We start from the raw sequence: 16,381 nt of genomic DNA on the forward strand, positions 1-16,381 counted from the left end.
CCAATTAAGCTGTTGTTGTTTGCTGAAATACTTTCACTGGCGTCTTTCTCTGTGTAGCTTATACTTTTCATACACCTAATTGGATGGTTGCCAATGTCTCTAGTCAGATCACCAAATGAGAGGGTTGGAAAGAGTGTTTCCTCTTTTCCTCTTTTATATTTGTCTTGACTGCTAAAAGCCAACCTTTTTACTTTTATGTCTTCTTACCTGCAAATGAGAAACACATATATCCCACAATACACTTTTTCAACCTCCATGTCCTGATGTGCTATTAGTATGCTGCTGGAATGGAGTATCACAGAGCCCAACATATGATGCAGATCTACTTCTGGCAGGACTCCATTGGCCTCCATCCTGACAGCGTGCGGGAAGCATGCTAAGAGGGAACCCGTATCCTCATTGAAGTAGCCAGGGACAGCATGGCAGGAAGCCGGGGACAGTGGGGAAACTTCATGGAAGGCAACCAGAGGCTGTTCAACTGCCAGGCCAACTAGGCACTTGCCTGTGGTGCCATCTTGTAGGGGGCACCGTTGAGGACCGGCCTCATGGCTAATCTGCCCGAGTGCCTGGAGGACACGCCTTTCCGGGGCTTCCACTCCTGGGACCCGTGACCCCTGCAGACTTACAGCGAGGTGCAGTGCTTGGCGCTGGAGGAGCTGATTGCGGGCAGGCAGGCGAGTGGCTTTCCAGGCTTTCCTGCGGCTGGAGAAGGTGCGCCCCTTCTTCTCGGAGCCTGAGATCCAGGCTGTCCTGCGCGCCGACCTCCTGCCGCCGCCCGGGGAGGACAGCCTGGGCACGGAGCCCATGCTGAACGCCTCCCTGGACTGCTCCTCACTCAGCTACTTCCCACTCCAGTCCAACATTAGCTAATTGGCTAAGCGAACGAACCTGTGCCGTCCGCCAGACAATAAAAAAAAACTATAAAGCTGAAACGTGCCGTCCTTTATCCGGGCGAACTGCAAATCCCTATAAGCTGTCCTAAAATATTGAACGACTGAGTCTGGAGAACTTCAAAAAAGGATGTTTATTCATACAAGGTTGTAAACCTGGCACAGATCTTAAAGTTGCAGAAAATGAAACAAATTTCCATAGGTTTTAGTTGCAGAATTATCCCTGGTTCCAGAAGGCAAAGGTGATTATAAAACCACTATACCCTAATCACGCTGTCTATATTAGAAGGAGAAACTCTTTCCTTCCCTATCTTTACAGCAAAGATTAGTTCTAGAAGCGATGGAATAACCCTGCTCCTCTAACTAGATTTCCTATTCCAGATCAGTATAATTCAATACTTATCTAATTTGGATAGGCTTAGATTGGCCTGGTTTTGAGGATGATTTGTCCCAGTTAGCCTTGCACAGCTCCAGCACGTTGGAAGACTATAGCCAGAATGAAACTCTAAAATGGAGACTAGACCCTGGTAAAAAGGGCGGTCCTAAGATGTTGTACTCTTTGACCAATCATTGCAAAGAAAACTGCAGCCAGCTCTTGCAGACTTCAAGCCACCTTTCCTGGGCTTTTGCAGCCAGAGGCTGAAACAAAATGCAAAGGAGGGAAAACAAACAAACGACCAATAAGTAAGGCAAACCATCGTCCTGGGGGACGGAACACTCCCCGCTTAAATTCCCAGGATGTGGGAATTTACCACTCAAAAACATACAAACACCTTTGCACATATGACAATACAAACACTAGAACTTTAAACATCTCCAATAAGCAACACGAGGTCACTAATTGGTCTGTCCAAAATGGACACTTTGTCTCTGTTGCAAGTCTTTAATTGAACTTTCCTGACCTTACCATCCGGGCAAGGAAAGGTCTTTAATACAATGCCCATGGGCCATGCATGGCGGGGCAAGTCTTTGTCCTTTAACAACACAACGTTGTTAACCTCAATGTTGTCCTGTGGGCTTTGCCAGATTCTTCTAGCTTGAAGCTGGCTTAAGTACTCAGCTTTCCACCTTTTCCAAAAGTGGTTGGCCAAGGACTGCACCTGTTTCCACAGGGCACGGTGAGTTCCGTCCGGAACTGGCAACATGATGTCCTTCCATCCTGGCACCTTTTGTGTCAAAATAAGTGCAGGAGTCAGTGGTTGTAAGTTCTCAGGGTCACTGGTAAGGGGAACCAGCGGCCGGTTGTTGATAATTGCGGTAACTTCCGCCATAAGTGTCACCAAAACATCATGCGTCAATGACCTATGACTCAAAAGCATGGCATTAAGGATTTTGCGACTAATACCAATCATCCTCTCCCAAACACCACCCATGTGGGAGGCGTGAGGAACATTGAAAGTCCACATAATTTGTTCAGTATTCGTAAAGTTCTGAACCTTTGGGTCTCTCCCAAACCTAGACACACAATTGAGTTCTTTGGTCGCACCTACAAAATTGGTGCCACAGTCCGACCGAATTGACTTAATTGGCCCTCTGAGGGCTATGAACCTTTTTAATGCGTTTAAAAATGATGAAGTGTCCATCCCTTCTATGACTTCTATATGGACAGCTCGTATTACTAAACAAGTAAACAAAACTGCCCACCTCTTGTTATTTACAACACCACCCCTGGTTTTCCTAGTGACAACCTCCCAAGGACCAAACACATCGATTCCCACATGGGAAAAGGGTGGGTCTGTCAAAGTCCTATCCTGAGGTAGTTCTGCCATCAACTGACTTTGACAGTTTCGCCTAAGGCGCCTGCATTTAACACATTTGAAAATACAACTGTTGACCAACCTTTTGGCATTAACTACCCACAGACCTTCATTTCTAAGGGCTGCCTCAGTTAGAGTTCTACCCTGATGATGGATCCTTTCATGGTGATGCCGAACGAGCAGCAATGCAGTGTGACTATTAGGGGGTATGATGATGGGGTTTTTTATGCACGCCTTGAGTTTAGCTTTGGCTAACCTTCCTCCAACTCTCAAAATACCCTCCTTGTCTAGAAATGGGTTTAACTCATTTAGAAGACTTTGATTAGGGATGTTGAGCCCTTGCTCTAGCCTAGCTATTTCCTGCTTGAAAGCAGATCTCTGTACTGACTTGAATATGACGCTCTTAGCCTTTATCATATCCTGGACCTGTAAAGGCTCACTATCTTTGCAAGCTAAACGATGTATAAGCCTAGCAACTGCTCTAAGAAGACTGTGCCACTCCGAAAAACATTCAAAACGGTGTGGTTCCAGGCAAGATCTTTGGCCCATCTTGATTTCTGTGGTCATCTTGCAAACTTTCACCTCTGGAACGGACTCGGGCAATTCTGTATTATCGGTGGGAGAAAAGGCTGATGGAAAATTGACTTCGGTCAAGCATCTGGGGCCTGTCAGCCAACTTGAACCTAACACTCGTTGAGTTGAAGCTCCTCTGGAAGCGATGTCAGCTGGGTTGTTGCTGGTGGCGACGTGGTGCCACTGGCTAGGCGTAGAACTGGATAGAATGTTGTTGTTTAGGTGGCTAAAAAAATCAAATGGGTCAAACAATATGCATTTGAGAATGCAAACAAACCAGGCAAATGGCTCGCCCGGTTAATAAGAAAGAAGAAACAAAATAGACAAATTATGAAAATTAAATTTGAAGAAAGAATGGTAAATTCGGATAAAGAAATAAGAGAGGCCTTCCAAAAATTTTACGTAAATTTATATTCTAAAGACAATATAAATCCAGAGGCCATAACAGAATATTTAGGGAAACAAAAACTGGACAAAATTACGGATGAACAAAGATTGGATCTTAATAAGGAAATAACAGAAGAAGAAATTCTCAAAGCAATAAAAAGTTTAGACAGTAACAAAACGCCAGGGCCTGACGGCTTTATAGCAGGTTTTTATAAACTAGGACAACCGGAAATGATCAAATTCCTAAAAAAATTAATGAACCAGGCTTTGCAAGATAAAGTTATCCCAGAAACATGGAAGGAGGCCACAATAATAATGATACCCAAAGAAGATGCAGATCCATCCGAAACCAAGAACTATAGACCTATTTCGCTCCTAAACACAGATTATAAAATTTTTACAAAAATCTTGGCCAACAGACTCAAAAAATTCCTGAATGGGTGGATAGGGGAAGACCAAACGGGCTTCCTCCCCTCCAGAACCATTAAAGACAACGTAAGGGTAATACTAGACGCAATGGAATTTTATGAACAGCACAACCAAAGAGAAGTAGGCTTTCTTTCTGTAGACGCAGAGAAAGCCTTCGATAATTTGAACTGGAATTTTTTTAAACTCTTATTTCAAGAATTGGATTTAGGTACACAAATTCAAAATGGCATTAATAGCATCTATGAGGACCAATGGGCAAAAATTCAAATAAACGGTCAGGAGACAGACAAAATTGTAATAAGCAAAGGCACGAGACAGGGTTGCCCTCTCTCACCCTTAATATTCATCATGGCTTTAGAGATCCTGCTGAAGGCAATCAAAAAAGATATAAACCTACAAGGTATTAAAATTGACAACCAGGATTATAAATATCGTGCCTTTGCGGATGATGTTATTTGTATTATAGAAAACCCAATTCAGAATATCCATAAGTGGATAGCAAAAATTGACGAATTCGGGAAGGTTGCCGGTCTCAAAATTAATAAAAAGAAAACAATGATGCTTACGAAAAACATGTCCAAAAGGAAACAAAAAGAGTTACAAGACATCGCGGGTCTGGAAACACCACTTAAACTAAAATATTTAGGGATTTGGATATCTGCAAAAAATAATCAATTATTAGACCTAAATTATATAAGAATCTGGAAGGAAATTAAAAACGATTTGGAAAAATGGAAAAACATTAACGTCTCACTATTGGGACGAATAGCAATTATAAAAATGAATATCCTCCCTAAACTTTTGTATCTTTTCCAAAATATACCAATTATAAGGAGTACAAAATTATTTAAGGATTGGCAGAAAGAGATTATGAGATTTATTTGGAAAAATAAAAGAGCTAGGATAAATTATAACATTATGATTTCACGAAAAACTCAGGGAGGATTGGGTGTACCAGACCTTAAGCTATACCACGATGCGTGTGCTCTTTGTTGGATAAGAGATTGGGCTAAATTAGAAAAAGTTAGGATCTTAAATTTGGAAGGCCATGAACTAAGAAAAGGCTGGCATGGTTACATGTGGTACAAAAAAGCGAAGATTGAGAAACAATTCGGCAACCATTTTATCAGATCGGCTCTTCTGAGAGTATGGGACAATTACAAAAGTCGCTTCCACACAAAAACCCCACTATGGCTGTCCCCTATAGAAGCAGACCATAGACGATTATTAGGTTGGAGAAAATGGCCTACATATAGAGAATTGTTAACTGTAGCAAATGATAAAAGGATTCCCCCAAAATTGAAGGAATTAACAAAAATACAAGAACTTAACAAAAATGTATCTTGGTACCAGTATTTCCAAATTAAAGAAGCTTATAAAGGGGATAGCCTGGTGGGTTTTGAGCAAGAACCAGGATTCTGGGATAAGTTTATCTCTATTGATAAGAAATGCATAACTGTAATGTATAACAACTTACTATCCTGGGATACAGAATCGTCGAGAGTAACAAAAGCAATGACAACATGGGCAAAAAACATAGAAAGACCTATCCAGATGCAGGAATGGGAATCGATTTGGAATAAGAAAATGAAATACACATACTCGGTCGACCTGAAAGAAAATTGGCTCAAACTTATACACAGGTGGTATTTAACTCCAAAAAAGATTGGCTTAATGTACAAAAACGCGAATAACAAATGTTGGAGATGTAAAACCCAAACAGGTTCCTATTTCCACATGTGGTGGAAATGTAAAAAATTGGGAAAATTTTGGACTGCAATATTGGAGGAAAGTAATGTTATATTAAAAACTAAATTTATTAAAAAACCAGAGCTACTCCTACTAGGCTTATACAATTGTGACGATAAGATCGATCCCAATACAGACAAACTCTTCACTTTTTTTATTACTGCAGCTAGACTTGTGATTGCAAGATTATGGAAATCCACACAGATACCAACAAAAGAATTATGGTTAGACAAACTACTGGAAATCAAGAATATGGACCAATTATCTTTTTTGATCAAGAAAACGAACGGAACAATATTGAAAGCTACCGACTGGACTAGTTTTGAGGACTATTTAAAGAACATAGTGCATATAACTAAAGACTGATTCATAAATGGAAGAAGATGCATAAATGGAAGTCAGCCCATACACTCACACACCACCATCACCCTCACTACCCTTATCCCCTCCCCCCCCCCCTATCCTGGTGTCTTCGGTTAAGTTGTTTTGTGTTGTTTCATTATTATTGTTTGTTTGTTTTTGTGTTTCGCTAGTGATAAACCCCAATAAAAATTATTTGCAAAAAAAAAGAATGTTGTTGACTCTATTAGCCACATACACCTTGGGGTCTTTCTGCATCTTATTCTTCAGTGACCAGAGTCTATTTTCCGCCACATGCCTGTTGTTTGGCAAAGTGGGTTTTTTTGCTTTAAAAGGCAGAGGGGCTATCCAATTTCCCTCGGGACTCCGGGAAACTTGAGAGTTCATGATCTCTAAAAACCTCTGTTCATCTTTGGAAAGCGCTGTAGTTTCATCCCTTTCGGAGACTTCAAAGATGGAAGAATACTCTGGTGTTATCCCCTGACAATAGACCGAGATATGACTCAAACAGCTATGCATTAGTGTGGGGCGACTGCCTTGAAGCACGTGCGCTTGACGAGTGCCCACCGACGATGGAGGGTGCATCCTATTTATGCACACTGGGCCTGTAACTGTCCAGCCTAGTGGTAGCAGCTGAGCAATGGGCGCCCCTGGAGGTCCCTTAACTTGGTCGTTCACATAGAACAAGTTCGGACAGTCCGCACCAAGCAGAAGGGCAATGTCCACATCTGGACGGAAAGCAGGTAAGGCGTTCTTCAGCTTTCGCAAGTGAGGATGGGCTTCCACGACTTCTCTGGTGACAATCTGCCTTTTGTTCCGGGGAATAGAGGAACACTCAATGAGGTCTGGTAACTCGAACAGTCTCTTCTGGTCACAAGAGGAGACAACAAAGCCGGATGCTATGCGACCCTGCAACTTCTTCTTCCCTACACAGGTGGACATGGTGTAGTCGACCGTCTGGGTTTTTATGTCAAACAGTTGGAAAAACTCTGGAGTCGCCAGGGAGGCGTCGCTTTGTGAATCCAAAGCCACGTAAAGTCTCTTTTTAAGCCAAGGTCTTCTGGCTGGATATACATCTGCTAGGCAGATGGGATGGCAGACTCTGAACTGGTGCACGTCAGAGCATAGTTCAGTACAGGCGACCGATGGAGCATCCTCCTGCATCCGTGACGCGGTCTGCATGTTGGTGGCTTCAGTAGATGACCCTTCTTTGGAAGACGTGTCCCCTTTGGCGCGGGAGACAGCGTCAGAGTTGTGCATCGCGGTGCAATGCTTAAGGCTGTTACACCTTGCGCATTTGACGTCCTCTTTGCAGTTGGATGCAAAGTGAGGAGTTGCTCCACAGCACCTAAAACATATGCCCAGCTTCTGTACAATCTGTTGTCTTTCTTTATAAGGCTTCTTGCCAAATTCCCGGCAGTTGGCCAAACTGTGAGGCTTTTGGTGAATGGGGCAGAGCACCTCCTTCACCTCTGACTTGGATTCGTTGGCCCTGTGCTGAGTTTCAACAGCCTTAACACTAACCGGTCTTTTGGCCTCTCTGGATGGTTTTTTCTCCACTTTAGGTGCCTTCTCTGGCTGGGTCCATTGGTATAAGGTGGGGAGGCCCGTCTGCGGATCATTCCTTTCTCTGGCCGCCCTGGTGATGAACTGGACCAAATGAGAAAATGGAGGGTATGCCTGGGAGTGGGCCTCCTTGTAGTTGAAGACCTCCTGTCCCCAGCGTTCTTGCAAAGTGAAGGGCAGCTTGGTCAAGATCTGCCTCTGGGACAGGTGCTGATCGAGGCACTTCAAACCGGGCAGTTCTGGATTCTCCTTGGCCGACTCTAATTCCGTAAGGAGATCGCTGAGGTCCCACAAGAGTTTGAAGTCTTTGAGTTTCAAAGCTGGGAACCTTTGGAGCTTGTCCATAAGAGATGCTTCAATCTCTGTGCTGGCCCCATACCTCTGCTGCAACCTGGCCCAGGCCTTTTCCAGGGCTTTGTCGGGATCGGCTACGTGGGCTGCGTAGATCTTCTTAACTTGTGAGGATGAGGCTGGGCCCAACCATGCAGCCAGAAGAGTCAGTTCTTCCTCAGGCAATAACTTTAAGTCTCTGATTGCTCTCTGGAAGGTGGCCTTCCAGAGAAGAAATTCCTCAGGCTTGTCCGAAAACTTTTCGACACCCTTGTCCTTAAGATCTCTTCTGGGGCTTCTGATGATGGAGACAAGCTGGGACTCTGGCGTCGAAGGGAACAATTGAGGAGTTTGCTGTTGTGGAGTGGACTCCCACCGTGCACCTTGCGTCAACCTTTGGCCTCTTGGAGGGATGACATCGACCACTGACGAATCGGTGGCTCCCTGTGCAGCTGTCTGTAAGGGCCAACTAGCACTTGGCCTTGAGGCCCTGATTGACTGACCTAGGGATTTAGCAGGAGGCACAGGTAGCTCGGGCAAGGGTGAGCTCCCCGCTATGACGCTCTGCTCTGCAGGAAACTCAAAAGTGACTTTGGGGCCCTGCTCTGGGTAAGGAGAGAAGTCTTCCTGTTCCTCATCCGAAAACTGGCTGTTTAAGCTATTAAGATGCACAAGCACCTTGGAAGAAGGGTCCTGCTTCGGCAACTGACTTACATTTTCTTCTGTGAGTGGCTCAATTAGGGCCTTGGCCAAAGTCTCAGCCCTTACCTTTTTGGCAGTAGCATCCATCCTTATTCTAAGCATTTCTATTTCACCTTGCCTTTGGGCCTGTTCCATTTGCATTTCGCTTTGTCTACGGGCCTGTTCTATTTGCATTTCGCTTTGTCTACGGGCCTGTTCTATTTGCAGTCGTTGCTCTTCTTCTTTAAAGGGAAGGGTGAGATCAGCTGCCTTAGCATCAGCCTCCGCCCCCGCTACCTTGCTCTTTAGCTCTAGACGTGCAGCCTCCTTAATGTGCAAGGCAGCTAGGGAAGAGATGGCACTCCCAGCAGCAGAAGACTTGCTAGAGTGGCTATGTTTAGATGATGCACACTCCCTTAGCTTAGATACCTGGCTAGAGCGGTTGGACTTAAGACTAAGTGCCACAGCAGGTGATTTTAAAAGATTGGTCTCATGGCTGCATAAGGAAGACTGATTTCCTTTTGGCTCAGACCTTAGATTAACAGATGGAGAACTAAATTCCAAGGCATCTAGAATTGCCCTCACCTTATTTTCTTTCTCATTAGTGTCAGCTAAGACACTCACTATTTCTAACTCTGAATCCTTGGCGTTAATGCGCTCGAGGACCTGGACTATCTTAGACACCAAACCCCTCCAAATACCGAAGGTCTCTTCAAGGTCTGTCTGTAATATGGATGGCACCCTTGTAATACCCAAGCTCTCAATTCTGTCCATTAATGTTACAATTCGCTCCCATGCCGAACCTAACCTCACATGGAGGAGCTCCTTTTCATCTATTAGATGGGCTAGCATCTTGGCTGAAGGGTGCTTTATCCTTTGGGGCCTTTCATTCCTACTTTCAGCCTCAGAAGGAGGTATACCATCTGCATCATCTTGAAATTGCATAGACATTATGTATTCTTAATAGCAAGTAAATTTACAACAAAGGCAAATGCAATATACCTGCAAGTAAATTTACAATAAAAGCAAATTCAATATATAATACAATTCACAGCACTTAACCATAGCAATATATATCACTAAGTAACTATACTTTACAAAGATTGTGACCTTTGGCGCCAAACTTTGGTAGGCAAGCTGCAAAATGCCAACTGACAGCAACTTGCCACTTGATACCTCCCTTGCCCGAGTGACGTAAACTGCCAAAATGGCGACTTCGCCAAATTTTCAAGCACCTTGTGCTCCGCGGCTCGAGGCCTGCCGCCGAAGGAGCACCGAGGCTGGCTTTGGAAAGGAGGAGAGAAGAGACGCCTCCTCCCCGCTGTGAAGGGAGGTCACCACCGCAGGACGATGAGACAGGTCACCACCGCAGGTCAATGAGGCAGGTCACCACCGCAGGATGATGAGACAGGTCACCGCCGCAGGTCAATGAGGCAGGTCACCACCGCAGGATGATGAGGCAGGTCACCACCGCCGGACCATGAGGCAGGTCACCACCGCCGGGCGACTGTCCCGGCCGAGATCCTAGCCACTGTGAAGACTCAGCCAGAACTTTCTTTGGAGTTGCCAGGCTTATCTGGGTCCCGGCCTGGTGCTTCTGGACTCACCACCTCTGTGTGAGCCCAAAGACTGCTGCTGGAGCTCCGCGGCTCGATACCTGCCACCGAAGGAGCTCGGGGTAGATTGCTGGGTTTTGCACAGCCGTGCAATTGCAGAAACAGCCGCAGCTGAAGAGCAGGATACTGCAGAGGCTGAAGGAATGGCAGCAAGCTTCACTGCAACAGACCAACAAAATCAAAGTCTCTATGGCCGTGCAGGCTAGCTCAAGCGGAAAACCGCTGATCGTCCTCAAAACTGTGCCGTCCGCCAGACAATAAAAAAAAAACTATAAAGCTGAAACGTGCCGTCCTTTATCCGGGCGAACTGCAAATCCCTATAAGCTGTCCTAAAATATTGAACGACTGAGTCTGGAGAACTTCAAAAAAGGATGTTTATTCATACAAGGTTGTAAACCTGGCACAGATCTTAAAGTTGCAGAAAATGAAACAAATTTCCATAGGTTTTAGTTGCAGAATTATCCCTGGTTCCAGAAGGCAAAGGTGATTATAAAACCACTATACCCTAATCACGCTGTCTATATTAGAAGGAGAAACTCTTTCCTTCCCTATCTTTACAGCAAAGATTAGTTCTAGAAGCGATGGAATAACCCTGCTCCTCTAACTAGATTTCCTATTCCAGATCAGTATAATTCAATACTTATCTAATTTGGATAGGCTTAGATTGGCCTGGTTTTGAGGATGATTTGTCCCAGTTAGCCTTGCACAGCTCCAGCACGTTGGAAGACTATAGCCAGAATGAAACTCTAAAATGGAGACTAGACCCTGGTAAAAAGGGCGGTCCTAAGATGTTGTACTCTTTGACCAATCATTGCAAAGAAAACTGCAGCCAGCTCTTGCAGACTTCAAGCCACCTTTCCTGGGCTTTTGCAGCCAGAGGCTGAAACAAAATGCAAAGGAGGGAAAACAAACAAACGACCAATAAGTAAGGCAAACCATCGTCCTGGGGGACGGAACAGAACCCAAAGGGTGCTCACCAATGCGTCGTCTTCATCATGGAAAGAAGTGACAAGTGGAGTGCCGCAGGGTTCCGTCCTGGGCCCGGTTCTGTTCAACATCTTTATTAACGACTTAGACGAAGGGTTAGAAGGCACGATCATCAAGTTTGCAGACAACACCAAACTGGGAGGGATAGCTAACACTCCAGAAGACAGGAGCAGAATTCAAAACGATCTTGACAGACTAGAGAGATGGGCCGAAACTAACAAAATGAAGTTCAACAGGGACAAATGCAAAATACTTCACTTCGGCAGAAAAAATGGAAATCAAAGATACAGAATGGGGGACGCCTGGCTTGACAGCAGTGTGTGCATAAAAAACCTTGGAGTCCTCGTGGACAACAAGTTAAACATGAGCCTACAATGTGATGCGGCAGCTAAAAAAGCCAATGGGATTTTGGCCTGCATCAATAGGGGAATAGCTTCTAGATCCAGGGAAGTCATGCTCCCCCTCTATTCTGCCTTGGTCAGACCACACCTGGAATACTGTGTCCAATTTTGGGCACTGCAGATGAAGGGAGATGTTGAGAAGCTAGAAAGCGTCCAGAGGAGGGCAACTAAAATGATTAAGGGTTTGGAGAACAAGCCCTATGAGGAGAGGCTTAAAGAGCTGGGTATGTTTAGCCTGCAGAAGAGAAGGCTGAGAGGAGACATGATAGCCATGTACAAATACGTGAGGGGAAGTCATAGGGAGGAGGGAGCAAGCTTATTTTCTGCTGCCCTGCAGACTAGGACACGGAACAATGGCTTCAAACTACAGGAAAGGAGATTCCACCTGAACATCAGGAAGAACTTCCTCACTGTGAGGGCTGTTCGGCAGTGGAACTCTCTGCCCCAGACTGTGGTGGAGGCTCCTTCTTTGGAGGCTTTTAAGCAGAGGCTGGATGGCCATCTGTCGGGGGTGCTTTGAAAGCGATTTCCTGCTTCTTGGCAGGAGGTTGGACTGGATGGCCCATGAGGTCTCTTCTAACTCTACTATTCTATGATTCTATGATTCTAACATGGAACCGCCAGTGCTGGAGTTGGGCTGGCCGGCCTTCGTCAGCGGCTCTTTCCGGGGGCATCTCTGACAAGAGTTCCTTGGTGCTTTGCAAAGCAGAGAAGCAGGCGCCTCATCTCTGCTCTGCAAAGTGCCAAGCAATGCCTTCCTTCTTGCCAGGAAGGCATTCCTCGGGGCTTTTCAGAGCAGAGAAGCACAGAACACCTTCCTAGCAAGGCCTTCCTTCTGGGCTGGCCCGGATCCTCCCCTCCCCTCCCTACTGCTCAGCCCTGCCCCGGTTTGGAGGGGACACCAAAATTTGGGGGGAGGGGGTGCCAAAATTCAGTGGGGCGCCAAACTTCGGGGGGTGGGTGCCATAATTCTGATTGCCTACTCATGAAAATTACCTAGGGACAGCTCTGAAGGCAGCCCACAACCAATCATGATAACAGAACAAATCTGGCCGCTGCCCCACGGTTTCCCACACTGTCCCCAGGTTTCTGGACCTCAATGTGCTGAGGTCCTTTGTGGGGGATTATATCTCTCACTATGAACCTGCAAAAGCCTTGAGGTCTGCCGGGGAGGCCCTCCTCTTGCTCCCGCCGCCGCCTCAAACACGGCTGGTGGGGACTAGGGAAAGGGCCTTCTTCTTGGCGGTCCCCCAGCTCTGGAACTCCCTTCCGAGGGAAATTAGATCAGCTCCAACTCTGGCCACATTCCGAAGAGGGCTCAAAACTGGGTTATTTCAGTGTGCGTTTGACTGAACAGGCATACTTGATGCTATCTTTCTCTAATGTCCCACATTCCCTTCTACTGCACTTTATTGGCCCAGTTCCAGAAATTGGAATGATTGCACTTAGATACATGTTATCGCCTGACCCCATAGATTTTTTTGGCAGGACTTTGTTTACTGTTTTATTGTATATATGTGTGTTTTATATGCTTTTTATGTGTTACTGGTTTTAAATGTATTTGATATTGTATTTTATGATGAAGCAGGCTTTGCCCCATGTGAGCCGCCCCGAGTCCCTTCGGGGAGATGGGGCGGGATACAAAAATAAATTTTATATTATTATAGCAATGAAGAAAATCCAGTTATTGTCTCAAAAATAATAATTTATAAGTAATATTCAGAAAAGATATAAATATGTACTGCGTGAGAAAGCACTTATTTAGAATGCATTATTGGAAAATAGTGTGACCGTTATCAATTTGGATGATTATAAAGGGGATTAGACAAATACATTGAAGGCAAGAGTTTTAGGATTATCACACGAGGCAGATAAATTGCTGTTGAAGCTGGATGTTCACCTTTCATGATGGTCCCTATTGCATGACACCATTCACATCTCACTGCCAGTTTACTTCCGCTCAATGATTAACCCATGATGGTGGAATGAAAAAGGAAACACTGACCCACTCCAGGAAAGGGTGGAGTCAAACAATTGAGCTGAGGGAGCAATATAACTGGTGCAAACAACATTGATTGACAGCTATAAATAACCAATCAATCCAGGGTAAAGGCAAAATCAGGCGTGATACAACAATTCAAATCTTGCAACTTACAGTTCTACATATAAATGGCGCCACTCGCGCCGTCACACTGACAAAGATTACTTGTTTCCCACAGGTTTTACAACTCATCACTGGAGGGTATGAAAACAATTTACAGAACCCAAGTAAGGTGCTTTATCACTATTGTGAGAGGACAATTCCTTTCTTTCTTCACATGATTAGGATAAGAGTGAACTACTGAATCTCACTGGACTCTCATCAAGGGACAATCTACAAATATGTTGGGTACAGAGGCATACCCATGAAGAATTGGGCTATAACAAAAAATACAGGCACATAAATAAATACCAACATATAAAAATTCTCGGCAGTAGTATCTTAATTCTTACTTATGGCCTCAGAATATGTTGATGCTTTAATGGTGGAATGACACATGACAGTGAATGGACCTCTGCTCAAATCTAGCAACTCATTGTTGAATTCCTCCTTATTATCCCTAATAACTAGTACAACCAGTGCAGTGTGCTGCTGTGCATTTCCTTACTTCCTCCCATTATAGACAAGTATTTTGATTGGGAAGGTGAAATATCCAGTGCTGTGCTGTCAAGATGCATTGCTTTACAGAGAGAAGCAGTAGCATTTCTAAATGCCAGTACGTGTTTTCCACTCTCTGTGTATACGTCTATTATATCTATATATGTATACCTATTTTACTTACCTGTTTTTCAGAGGGTCACATCACTATCCTTTCTAAATCTTTCAAGTAATGCTATCATTGAGGTTGAAAAGAAATCCTATTGCTCCTTTAGGTGTTTCTAAATGTTAATGAACTTTGACTGTAAGTCATATCCTTCCAATTTCATTCTTCAAACATGACCTCTGGAGAGACCATGTTGATCCCCATGGCTAAAAGATTCCCTTGGTGCCTGAATGATCTAAAGGCACAAAAATTCCATAGAAATAAATCCCAATTAGATATCCATTAACAAATGTAAAAAGATCACTGGGTCCATTACCAGCTGCCTTAAGACATTTTAGCTCTAATTTTTTAAACAAAATCTCCCATCTTCCACATATTTATCTCTTTAATCAGGGTAGCACAAAGAAAGGCCTACATCACATTTCAGTATCATTAACTTAACTGCAGTTCCCTTTCAGGATATTTTATTATATTCTGACTCCTTTATGAGATCCTTTTATTACTACTTTTATATTATTTTAAAAATGCTAAAGGGCATTCGCAAAGAACAGACCTCATTCATGCAAAATATTTCTCAGACATGACATCAGCAAAATAATAATAATATAATAATAATAATAATAATAATAATAATCCTCCACGAGTTTAAGCTCAGTTCCATACATTATAAAATGTATTGTATAGCAAGCTAGCATGATGTTGGAAGATGCCTGAGGGCCAACTTCATTTTATGTCAAACCAGAAAACAAGAGTGGTGAGCTGGATGTGAACAAATGGTTTCATGTAGCAGAAAACAAATTTACTCTGGCATATTTTTCCATAGTTCCTCTATATATCACAAGCTCTATGATTAATCAATGTGGAATAATTATATTATGCATACTGCATGCTAATTGTCCATTGTCCAATGAGTGCAGCATAACAAGCTCCACATTCCTAAATTGAATGTTATGGCCATTTAGGCCATATCATCTTTCAGAAGGGGAAGTAAGCAATGACATTACTGATCACCTTTTTTCTGTATTTTGGGAGAATACGTATACATGTATCCCCTAAACGAGGAGCTATGTAAGGATCATGAATGCAAAACAGTAATAAGTGTGTAATTCCAGGTTATTCATTTGTCATTGCCCAATACAATTGCAAACATATATTTTATTTATTTATTTAAAACATTTATATTCCACCCTTCTCACCCTGAAGGGGACTCAGGGCGGAGCACAACATATATACGGCAAACATTCAATGCTGGAACATAAAATGAACCATAAATATACATCAACATTAAAATCAGTTATCTTCTCATTAAAACCATTATTTAAAATCATCACAATTCAGCCGTACCGTATCCGGTCAGAAAGGTGAAATGTCCTATTGCTGCCATTATTGCCCTGCTCCAAAGGCTTGGTCCCACAGCCAGGTCTTTACCATCTTTCTGAAGGACAAGAGGGAGGGGGCTAATCTAATCTCGCCAGGGAGGGAGTTCGATAGTCTCGTCCTCACCTGTGTCTCTTAGAGCGCCTGTGACGGTGGCAGGATCAAGAGCAGGGCCTCCCTGGAAGATCTTGAAATGCAGAATTGGTTTTTGACTGTATTTACAGCTTTGTATTTATTAGCACAACTGTTCTGTCACGCGCTGGGCCTGTAACTATTTTCTTGGTATAGGACATATACTTTATGCCCAGCAGGAAGCCAGGGGGCCTAAAGAGAAGTTCTTGAGGATTTCCCTGAAAAGGATGGCTTTTTAAGTCTTTAATGAAATAAGTCTTTATTGATGAACAAATAATAAATCTTCAAGGAGTCAAATAACACTTCAAGATTTCCTTAATAGATGACTTTTCAATCTTGTCC

The 16,381-nt window shown here is 43.8% G+C and overlaps 1 long non-coding RNA gene across 1 annotated transcript in view; it reads left to right on the plus strand.

The window, feature by feature from the left end:
* The window catches only part of LOC103279473 (uncharacterized), a 48,260-nt gene extending 34,083 nt beyond the window's left edge, over window positions 1-14,177 (plus strand). The window contains exon 3 of the long non-coding RNA XR_506817.3: window positions 13,946-14,177. This is a non-coding gene — a long non-coding RNA (uncharacterized LOC103279473). The remainder of the gene's footprint in view (window positions 1-13,945) is intronic.
* Window positions 14,178-16,381: the final 2,204 nt, after the last annotated feature.

This window comes from Anolis carolinensis, chromosome 3 (assembly GCF_035594765.1).
Source record: "Anolis carolinensis isolate JA03-04 chromosome 3, rAnoCar3.1.pri, whole genome shotgun sequence".
Classification (NCBI taxonomy): Eukaryota; Metazoa; Chordata; class Lepidosauria; order Squamata; family Dactyloidae; genus Anolis; species Anolis carolinensis.